Source organism: Fundulus heteroclitus, chromosome 14 (genome assembly GCF_011125445.2).
Source record: "Fundulus heteroclitus isolate FHET01 chromosome 14, MU-UCD_Fhet_4.1, whole genome shotgun sequence".
Lineage (NCBI taxonomy): Eukaryota > Metazoa > Chordata > Actinopteri > Cyprinodontiformes > Fundulidae > Fundulus > Fundulus heteroclitus.
The window spans coordinates 7,085,182-7,097,183 of NC_046374.1; the positions used below are offsets into that span (position 1 = coordinate 7,085,182).

The 12,002-nt window shown below is 40.9% G+C and overlaps 1 protein-coding gene across 3 annotated transcripts in view; it reads left to right on the forward strand.

Moving 5' to 3' along the window:
• The first annotated feature begins 974 nt into the window (after window positions 1–974).
• The window catches only part of nat16 (N-acetyltransferase 16), a 43,586-nt gene continuing 32,558 nt past the window's right edge, over window positions 975–12,002 (forward strand). For all 3 annotated transcript variants that reach the window (XM_036146195.1, XM_036146196.1, XM_021315888.2), the window contains exon 1: window positions 975–1,216. The gene's annotated coding sequence lies outside the window, so the exon portion shown is untranslated. The remainder of the gene's footprint in view (window positions 1,217–12,002) is intronic.

Here is a 12,002-nt window from a genome sequence, read left to right on the forward strand (position 1 = left end):
CTGCAGAGACCTAATTATAATCTTAAAGCAATGGCAGACTGCATCAGCACATAAACAAAAGTTAGTATAATAACTATAAAATAACGATATAATAGTTTTGTAATATAAATCATTCTGTGATGGCTGCAAAAATACCCCTCTTTTAAATAATTTCATATAGGGCCACATGAACTTAAGGTCCCATCATAGCATTTCAGTCAGACCGGCTCTGGTGTGGTACATTGGAACAGTATTCTTTCATCTTTAACAGCATTGTATTGTAGAAACTACTGTTTTAACAGAGGCGGTGACACTGAGGGTGAGCAGTTAACATTGATTAGCAATGTCTGCTTCATCACTGTTGGCAGTATGGAACATGCTGTGTTTCGGTTCACTGGAGGTTATCCAAATAATTTTAGAACCTGTAAATGAGCAAAAACACTGTTATGTTCTGGTGCAAAAGAGCATACATTGAAAAGGACAAAAGGATATTTTTTCATGCATGGAGCATCATCAAGCTTGGTGTGTGTAGGGGCCCTTCAGAGAAAACAGGACAAAGGTTCCTGGACTATTCAGTTCTGCATCTGATGAATTAAGACCATATTTTCATCTGATATTGTTCTCATATGCAATATGGCTGCAGATCGCGTCCATCAGCGCTGGGGGCGAAGCGCACCTTGTTTTTACATCCTGTTCCGACGACAGAGTCAAAACTAGAGCATGTGGAGGCATGACCAAGGCTTCCAGAGACAAGGGAACTTTTCATTAAAATGTTTTAACTAAAACCTTGGATGCAAGTTTTATTTGAAACGCAGATCGTTATAAAACAACAATTGCATTTGCAGATTATTATTATTATTTTATATTCCATGCAAAATCTTTTTTCGATTGCATCATATAGGGATGGAATCCACCTGATCTGAGAGCGATACAGAACCGCAGGGGAGGTGGATGACGGGACCGGAAAGAGATCCTGGTCCGTAGATGACTGCTCGGGGTCCTGAATGACATTGAGATCCTATGAACTTGGAGCGTCACTCCAGCGGTGACGTAGGACTGGCGGTGGGCGGGGCTTGTGATTGATGTTGTCTCCGGTGGTTCTCCCGACAGCACCGGTCTGACTGCCTCCCCATTCATCAGCGGGTCGGTGTGCTTCGTGCAGCGTCGGGATCTCGTCTGCCATTCTGTCTGTTCCGGCGTCCGACACCGAGGAAACCGCCGCCGGCCACCATCCGCGGTAAGAGCCGAGCCGCAGCGGGCTGTGGAGCATTGATCGGGCAGAGAATTGATGGCTCAGCGCTGTCCTTATAGGCCTGGCCGTGAGAGGGAAAATTACCAGCCATAGCATCATCACTGCAGCATCTCGGCCGGCGCTTTCATTCCCAACTCATCCCGCCTCTTTGGCCGCGATGCGCTGCAGCCTGCGCTCGTTCCCGTGCGAGAAACGCGGCCGTCCGTCCGTTCAGCCGCGTTTCTGCATTTAAGGTCATGAAATGCAATTTAGGTCACTGCGGTCGTTTTCAGGTCTGACCCCCCCCCCCCCCCCCCCCCCCCCCAAAAAAAAAAAAAACCCATCCGATCCCTCTCTGCCCCGGATTCACGGAGCAGCGAGGAATCCCTTGGACCTGTTAGATGGAAAAAAAAAAAAAAAAGGATGCGTGGAAGGCAGGGATCCGGGATGCTCGCTGGGCTCCACCGCTGCAGAACAGGCTTTTCCGTGGAAATGTGGGGTTTCTCCCCGTCTCTCTGCCCAGAGCCCGCCTGGCTCTGTTTTGGCCAAACAACGCATATTTAGCAACACGGATAAACCAGAGACAGCTTGTCAATTAACGGATGGAATATGATGGAAAATGATGGAATATGGACCGATATCAATACCAATATTAATAATAAGTCATCGGTTGTAACAGTTTGTCAACAAATGTCCAGAATAAGCAGCGTTCATTTACCTGGAAAAGTTCACGTTTAAAACATGGATTTAGAATAACTGCTCCCCGATTTTGGAGGTCAGAGTGCAAAAATAAAAATAGGTAATTGCAATAACAAATGTTAATAAAACAAGGAAAGTCAGCTTTAGTAGGAAATCCGTTTTATTTTCAATAGAACAATATGTCTTTTTTTATTTTGTTTCTTAATAATTCTGTTTCAATCCGTTTAAGCCTTTCCAATACTTTGAAAAGGCTTAAAAATCTGACCTCCCAGGACTGGACCGGTATAAAAGATCATTTGAGAGCAAGAATGGCCAAGATATGAATTGAAATTCATTTGTTCTGTTTAATGAAGGGTGGGGAAATGTTTCAGCAGTTAACACGGGGCTAGTAACGCTTAACATTAAATAATTAAGAAATGTGCTTTAATAAACCTCCATTTAAAGAGCACATCTTCAGAATGTAAATATGAGCATCAGGGAAGATGCCCTGAATGTGTGGAACTGGGACATTTCTCTCCTCTCTCTGCATCCTTTCCTGTCCAGCAGCTCGTGTAAATCCTTCAAATCTTTTAAAAAGGAAAGGAAGAGAAACATGTGTGTCTGTTTAACCTGTTAATTTGGTCAGCCATTTTACTTGTCTGCTGATACTCTTCTCTGACTTTGGACTTTGGGATCCTGGCTTTGACCAGCTGTTGTAACGGGAACAGAAAAAGAGCATCTCAGCCTGCAGAGGGTTGCAGTGAGGCTGGGCTGGGCGATACGGACCAAAAATAAGATCTCAATATATTTAGGCTCAATCTTGATGTGTGATATTTATCTCACCATGTTATTCTTTTTTCATAAAGCGATTATTAAAAGGCATCTCTGAATCCAAGTTTTATCCCACAGCTGTAGATATATATGAGAAACGGCTGAAAAACAACCTACTGGAACACATGAAAGTATAATTATAACGCAGCATAGATTATCTCGATAGAAACGATACAGTAATGTGTTTTAATCAAAAAGTGCTGCTGAAAGAGCGTCCCGGAGCCTTGCTTGTGTTAGCTTTGAACCGACCATGAACTGAGCACGGAGAGAGAGATCTAAAGATGCAAGGAGATGTCAGGACTGTAGGGCAGTTTCCACAATTGTTGTACCTTTAAAACAAAAATACTTGAAGTCTTTTTTTGAAACTTGATACATTTAAATAGACTTTATCTTATAAAAATGAGCCAGGGATTGTAAACTTCATTCCAGATTTCCAGAAGAGTTGTATACAAGATTGAATTATTATATTCATTCAAAGTAACCACACCCTCTTTCAATCGCTGGCTTTAAGGACTGGTATAGAAAAAAAAAGCTATTTCTTCGTCTTACTGATTGACTATAGCGTTAGTATAGTACGTAAAAGTGAGTGTTTAGTGCTGCATGGATGAGTCTAATTAATATAAAGGGGTAAAATTGTGTTTGAATCCATAAAATTATGGATCTAAACTCAGAGTAATCACTCCAAAACGTGTGTAATCTGGAACACGAGTAGAATATGTGGCTGGGGGGGAAAAAAACGCAGAGCTCGGAAAGTCATCTGTCTCTTTGAACTATTTACCTGGGCTGATAAATGATAAATTAGATTTTGACGTAGTCACCCAAGCCAAAGGCCTTTCTTACCTTGACAGTAACACTTCCAGTCTCATCTAATTTTAAACGACGGGTTAGATTCAAGAGCAATAAGTGGGACATGATGTGCCAGGCACAACCGCCGTTTGATCGATTTAAAGGGTCCCGATGTAGGAAAATACGAGCAGCATTTTAATGCAAAGAGATGAAAGATTAGAAGTGAACCTGGTGGCCAAAGTTCAGATTTGGCGTTATAATAATTTCAGCATAAATATTCAAAACCAACATGTTTAAACTGCTTTCTTTTAACACAGAAAGGCAGCAAACATTTCATATAATGTTACATTTTATATATAATACACAGTTCAATCCAATAAATCAGAATATTATTGAAAAGTTAATTTATTTTAGTAGCTAATTAAGGGAAACACATTATATGTAACGATTACACAGACTGATGCTTTCAGGCCGTTATTTCGGTTCATCGTGGTCACGCTGCGCTTACAGCTGATTAAAACACAACATTTAAGGTTAGAGCACAACATCAGACCAATACAAAGAACATTTTCATATTGTGAATGTTGAATATGAACATCAGGAACATTATTTTACTACAGGACGAGGAGTCAGTATGGGTAATTGGCTGCAGTGGGGACTGAACGCTTATGGCTCCATCGTTGGGCCTAGAACCCAGCGGGACGGCCGAGGCAAAAATAATTTCCCCCCGGGGGAACATCTTTAAAGATCTGTTTATTAGGTACAGTCAACAAAAGCACCGAGTGAAACAAGAACCTGGCAGAAGATCACAACAAAGCCACCTCACAGTGAACACCAGCTCAGGTCTACAACTGTGATTCTTCTTCTTTCTGTTCCTTCTTTACGTTGTTTCTCTGTTACTGTAACAGGGCATGGCGGTGTAGCCATGTAGTCATAAACATAGTAACGAAAAGAACAACAAATGATTCCCAGGAAGACGAGGACTGGCAGCGTTAATCATTTTTTTAAGCGTTCCGTTGGAATTGTCCGGGGCATGTTTTGTTAGTACGTTGCAGAAAATTATTTGGTACAGGCATTTGAGTAACTTTATATTTTAAGATATTTTATAGTGGAAGCTTCATAAAAAAAGGAAAGATTGTTCCTTTTGAATTAGTTCAGATTTGAATAACCTTCTGTGAAGTGAAATTGTCACCTTTGACAGGATAACTGTGATGGTGCTTTGTACTATACTGTTTTTTCTTAATGCAGACAACCTGGAAATAGAAAAAAAAACAATTAGCAGGATGATCAATAATTGAAGAATAAAAAATACATTTTAAGAGTATATTCGCTTTACAATTCTTGGTGTAACTAAATGGTAAAAGAGTTGGATGTTGTCGCCTCTCTTTCCCACATTTTCAAACCACATCTTGCATGCCATAGTCTTTATTGACCAACTTAATACGTATGTCAACAGATTTAATGAGCTTAGATACGTTTCATAGACTGGTGCTCTATAAAGTCTCCGTATTCGTTCATGTTTTTATTCTTCCACTTCACTGCATTTTGCTTTATCCGTCTGTCCACGCGTGCATGCGTGGGGGAGAACATGTGAACTCCATGCAGTAGGACCCCAGGCCTTCTTGTTGCAAGGCAGCAGTGCTGCTAACTGTGACGGCGTGCAGCCCTGCATTTGTTTTGTTTTATGTCTGCCGATTTTTTTTTAATTTAGCTGGAAATGAACAAAAGTATCATTAGATGATTCAATAAATGTATAGCCTGCGTAACTCTTAATTAACATTGTTTTTGTTTTGGGGTAAAATATGTATCTAGTATTTTCAAGTATGGTTCATTACAGTCAGAGACAAGTCCCCAGCCTTTTGTCTGGGGCCTGAGTAGTAGAAGTACAGTCAACGTCACGTGACTGTAGTTCTGCACTTCTCTGCAAATTTTATGCAGGGCTCCTAAAGACATTCACTCAAGAGTTCATCTTCAGGGGCCATCTGACTCATAGAGTCCCGAATATTTAGTTTTATGTGGTGGGTGGATTTGAAACACCACACCATAATACCTATCTGCACCGATCTTTAAATTTGATGAAGTGCTGTTCCTCTGGTAACCAAGGCTCATCTATTAGATAGAGATACTCCAATTAATTAGCTGGATCGGACATCGGACAAATAACGCCAATCCAGCATTCCCATCCTCAGATACAGTGATCTAGTCACTTAAATTCCATGTTTGCAACTCCGGTTACATCATCATGCAGAGGACACACCCCTGCTAGTGATGAGCAAACACAGAGCAACATGGAGCCAGCGCTGGACCGAGCCGAGTCTACAATCTGGAGACATTTCAAACTTGAGACACCAACAAGTCCAACTGCAACATGCAATATCTGCAACGGCAAAAATTGGGTGCTAATAAAGTTGGTAAATTCAAAACCACAAACTTAATAAGCAACATTATTCACTCAGTTCATTCATTCAACAGTAGTATCGGATCAGTATCGGGTATCGGATCAGTATCGGGTATCGGCCGATACGCTCAGCCCAGGTATTGGTATCGGACTGGATTGGAAAAAACTGTATTGGTGCATCTCTACTATTGGATTGGCAGAGGAAGAGGCCTGATTCATCGTTCCAGAGAGAACATCTCCTCTGCTCTAGAGCCCTAATCTTGCCTGCAAGCTGAATTCTCGTGATATTTGTTTGTGCACCAACACATGGGAATCCATCTTGTCCCGCTACCCACCTCAACCATTTGAGAAGTGGCCCAGCACGGGTCGGCCAATCACATTGCGGTATTGTGGTTTAAGGCAGGACATACCAGAATCAGAATCCACAATTTCTTCTTTGAAAGAAGAACAGCAAGAAGTGCCTTGTGCATTTTTGTTTGGGCCTGCTTACGAAATTTCCGATTTACACTGTGGTTGTCTAAAACCAACCTTTGGTAGGTGGGCACTAGGTGTTGCTTTGCCAGCTCAGCTGGTTACCCTCAGCTCAGAGGGTTCTACTGAATGTTCCTCCTTTGCCCAAACTGAGTTGATGGGAGCGAAGCCAGATTGATAATGTGCAGAACAGAGAGTCCTACACATGGTCAATCAGGCCTGCCAGCTTACGAGAGTCCAGTGACATCGAAGGTCCTACCTCTGAACCCGAAGATTTGAATCACCACCAAAAGTTGACTGTCAAATATTTGGTAGTGAGGAAATGTTGCATAGGTAGCACTGGAACAGGGGTAGCAAATACCTTCTGCAGTATTGTCTATAAATCGATTGAAGATCTGGTTTACCAGATTTACATTTCGATATAGTTTCTGTCACTTAGCTGTAGGTGTGAGGAGGCTGAGGAGGTACAGGAGTTCCTGAAGATCATGGATACTGTGAAGGAGCCAGAATTACTGCAACCAAAGTTCTGGAAATATGGAGAACCTCAGCTGCTCGAGAGAGTCCAGAACAGCTGAATCAGTCAGCGTGTGGAAGCAGCCATGAGGACATTAGCAGAGAATGAATGCATAGGGAATGGACAGAGGGAGGAAGAATATGAATGTGACAAAGGATAGTTTACAGTGCTGGGTTGGTAAGGTGTTAAATTCCAAGTGTCATCATTTCACACTTTGCATGCCAACTATGCTTTCATTCGGTTCTATGAAGTCTCAATGAAGTAGGCCTGACACAAGCAATGCTACACAAAATACTTAGGGTCACAGTTGGTGTTAGAAGCATTCATAGACCTGGGTATCAGTGGCTGAAGCCCAAGATGTTGGTCAGATTGTCCCTGATCCTTTTAGAGCAGATTAATAGAACAAATGAGAGCATAGATTTATACAACCATGATGATACATTTTAAAGAACTGTTTTACTTCAATTAAGTTTTTGTGTAGGTCTTTTAAAGCTTTTCTTTATAACTTTAGATCTGTTTCTCTTGTAATGTGCCTTGAGGTGTTCTTGTTGGCTACTGACATGAAATAAACCGATTTGAATCAATAGAAAAAGGGACTATGCCTGACCATAACGGCGTGCTGCACGGTGCCTGCTTTAAAAAGCTGCAATGGAAGAGAAGAGCAAGGAGGCTGTGGAGTTAAAAACTCTGAGACCAAGCAGGTAAATTATCTAGCTGTGAATTTTACAAGAGAAAATGTAATCAGACAGAATGAGCAAATAACAAGATTAAGTTTTAAAAATATCAAAATTATCAAAAAATGCCATTATCTGGACAGCAAATTATTTTTATGAAATCAAAAACTTTTCTTGACTCAAAAACCTAGCCTTATTGCAAGGAACTGGTATAACATGTCTTAACATGCAAATGATGCTGCTTTCATATGAACTTAAGCCATGGCTTGGATAGGCTAAGCCCCTAAAGATTCAACATCCTAACAATGCCTTTGGTCATAATTAACCAATAGGAGAGTCAGAATAATCTAGATTTATTGACATAACAGTTCCATGAGCTACATGTCTGGATGATGCTCTGTTCCTGCTGCTCCTCTTCACCATAGAGCTGAACCTCTTCAGTCAGGTCATCACAAACAGGGGTTACAGAAACGGATTTGGAAGTGACGCGATCAATAGCCCACCTACCTTTACATAAATGACTGTGATTATGTCTGAGACGTTAACAGCAAAGATGTCAGGATCAACAGAATCACTGCTGATTTTTAGAGAAGCTAAAAAAAAAATGCATTGGTATCCAACAGGCAAACAACAACCCTGTGCAACACAACATTAAAGAGGCCATAGGGAAGCTATCAACAACCTACTGCAGAAAATAAGACAAGTCCTGATATATCAGCTTCCCACAGGTGTAATGGACAAAGGAGAAGATGGAAGCCACTTTTATCAAGACCAGCTACTCCACCAGTCTGAGACTGTATAAGCACATTTCAGCTCTGGTCTCTGGAGCAAACTTCTCCTTGAAGCTTAATTTCCTGGAACATTTGTAACTACCTAGGTGTTTTCTTGTGTGCATGTTCAGTATGTTGTCCCAAATGGGGCAGTTAGTGGAATCCAAATTACAATTAGATACGGGGAAATCATACCAATACGTTTCTTCATAATAGTGATGGTTTACAAGCCAAGTACTGTCTATTTATATTTTTAGCAGCTATAATGGATTCCCAATTAGCTGTACTGATATGGGCTCCAGAATACAGGTAGGGTTTAGTGAGGAAAGGCTTCATGTAGGAAAAAAAAGATTAGCATAAAATCATTACGAGCGATTTTACTTCATAACTTTAAATATGGAAAAGTACAACATTAGAACATTTAAAAAAATTAGATAGATAGATAGATAGATAGATAGATAGATAGATAGATAGATAGATAGATAGATAGATAGATAGATAGATAGATAGATAGATAGATAGATAGATAGATAGATAGATAGATAGATAGCCAGAGATCATAGGGGTCCTTGTACATGAAACTTCTGGAGCTGGACACGTTTTATTTTCTTAAGTTTCATACCCAGATAATTCTTAGATATCACTTTGCAGCATAGATGGTATAATATCTGAATCACTAATGACAACAGGAGGTTTTATTTGGAAGAGAATTAACTGGAAGTTGTCACAACCTGGCTGAAGACTTAGAGAAAAACATGGAGGCCACACATTGAGTTTTTTTTCTTTCCCTCACACATTGAGTTCTATTCAAAGAAGGTTTAATTAACTAAAAAGGACAGCTGGGGGAAGACGTCGGTCAATAAATCAGTATCAATGTTATGTGTGTTCGGTTAGAGAGTAAAACATGCGTGGATAAGTGAGTGACTGCAAAGCCAGAAAACAGAAACTGCTGTATGTGCACACTCGCACACTTTGAAGAAGCTGTAAGTCTCATTTATTATTAATAAATCCTTCATTTAATTAGATAAAAGACAAACTGAGAGCAAGACCTTTTTAACAAAGGGCAATCTGCCCAAGAAAGGCGGCAGAACACGGCATAGTGGACAAGACAGGCAACAATAAAAAAACAACCACTAAAATGTATAAAATGCAAGTCATTTTACAAATAAAGAGGATGATATTAGGTAAAGAGTTAATAGCAACCTTCACCCAGTATACTGTATTTCCAGTGGAGTTCTCCTCCACTCAACCACTGATACATGGAGAGTAACAACTTTCTCAATAACTGTCAGTTAATTTATTCCCCTTTTCTGACAAACGCTAAACAAATCAAATGTACCGTGAATGTCATGAATTAGACATAAGCAATATACAAATGTAGTGGTCTTCAAATGTAGTGCTCTTCAATCAATTTCACTGTGCAGTCTCCTTTAGAGGGATCCTAACCTTCAATGTGGGGTTATGTGTAATGTTCATCAGAGCTCCCTGCTCTTCTCAGAAAGCCTGAAGCCAGACAAGCGTTGAACTCAGGCTCAGTATTTTAGTGGACGCCTTACTCCTCCAAATATAAGCAAGGAAATTGTTAGAAAGATTCCTCAGCTTGTTGAGTTCAATTTTAGAAATGAGAGCCCTTAAGCTTTTATGTGCTGGTTTTAGCTATTGTGTATGATGGTGTATACATGACCCGAAATGCTGGGCAAAAAAAGGGTCTTAAACACAGATGAGCAGTGAGTGATCCCTAGGGGTTAATAGCTTTATAAATGAAACCAGAACGTCAGAACTCCCGCAATACATTTAGAAAATTCTAACCATATGTTTAATACCCTCTGTATCACCTTTGTGGAGAGCAGCACCTGCTACAATATGACTGCCATCGGCATTGCTCTTGGAGGGTAAATCCAGTCCTGGAGCTTGAAGATCTGGAGCAGCCATGTCTTCAAATCAATGAAGGTCTGCTTTCAGAAAAGAGACACAATAAACAGACTAATTCTTTAACAGGTTAGTAAAGTAGCACCCCTGTTGAAAGCAATGGTAATGATGACAAACCTGTCCCAGAAACCACAACAGTGACATTCTAACAGGCAGCCTGTCAGTGTCAGAAACGTTATCATCCGGTGGCAGTACGTGACCCTGGCCTACAACCACAGAGGTTTAAGCAAACTCACATTTAGCAAAGTTGCTAGTCAGATTTCAACTCACTTAAAACTAAAACAAGGTATAAATGTTTGTTACTGTACATCCACAATATCATCCAGTTACACAGCACAAACTCTTTCAGTCCATTGACAAAACATGTTAATTAATCTCTGAAATATACACTCAACAAAAATATAAATGCAACACTTTTGGTTTTGTTCACCTTTCTTTTTTTTTTTTAGATGAAATCGAAGATCTAACACTTTTTCCACATACACAATATCACCGTTTCCCTCAAATATTGTTCTCAAACCAGTCTCAAACCAGTCTAAATCTGTGATAGTGATCACTTCTCCTTTAATCCAACCCACCTCAGAGGTGTGCCATATCAAGATACTGATAAGACACCATGATTAGTGCGCAGGTGTGCCTTAGACTGCCCACAATAAAAGGGCACTCTGAAAGGTGCAGTTTTATCACACAGCACAATGCCACAGATGTCGCAAGATTTGAGGGAGCATGCAATTGGCATGCTGACAGCAGGAATGTCAAACAGAGCTGTTGTTCGTGTATTGAATGTTAATTTCTCTACCATAAACCGTCTCCAAAGGTGTTTCAAAGAATTTGGTAGTACATCCAACCAGCCTCACAACCGCAGACCAGGACCTCCACATCCAGCATGTTCACCTCCAAGATCGTCTGAGACCAGCCTCTCGGACAGCTGCTGAAACAATCGGTTTACATAACCAAAGAATTACTGCACACGCTGTCAGAAACCATCTCAGGGATGCTCATCTGCATGCCTGTCGTCCTCATCGGGGTCTTCACCTCACTCCAGTTCGTCGTTGTAACCGACTTGAGCGGGCAAATGCTCACATTCGCTGGCGTCTGGCACGTTGGAGAGGTGTTCTCTTCACGGATTAATCCTGGTTTACACTGTTCAGGGCAGATGGCAGACAGTGTGTGTGGCATTGTGTGGGTGAGCGGTTTTCTGATGTCAATGTTGTGGCTCGAGTAGCCCATGGTGGCGGTGGGGTTATGGTAGGGGCAGGCGTCTGTTATGGACGAAGAACACAGGTGCATTTTATTGATGGAAATTTGAATGCACAGAGATACCGTGACGAGATCCTGAGGCCCATTGATGTATGTGCCATATATCCAAGAACATCAACTCATGTTGCAGCAAGATAATGCACAGCCCCATTTTGCAAGGATCTGTACACAATTCTTGGAAGCTGAAAACGTCCCAGTTCTTGCATATTCACCGGACATGTCACCCATTGAGCATGTTTGGGATGCTCTGGATTGATAAAAAATGGGAGCAAAACCAAAACTGTTGCATTTATATTTTTTTGTTGGGAGTAGCTGGTGCAGTGTGTAAATGAAAACCCATGACAAGTAAACAACCCTGATGGTGATAAGAATAAGGATATTTATCAAACTCTTGGTGTTATTGGAAATTTCCATTACCCTTCTATAGATCAAATTACCAATGGCTTCAATGCAACCCTTGAACCAAGACAGTCAATACATA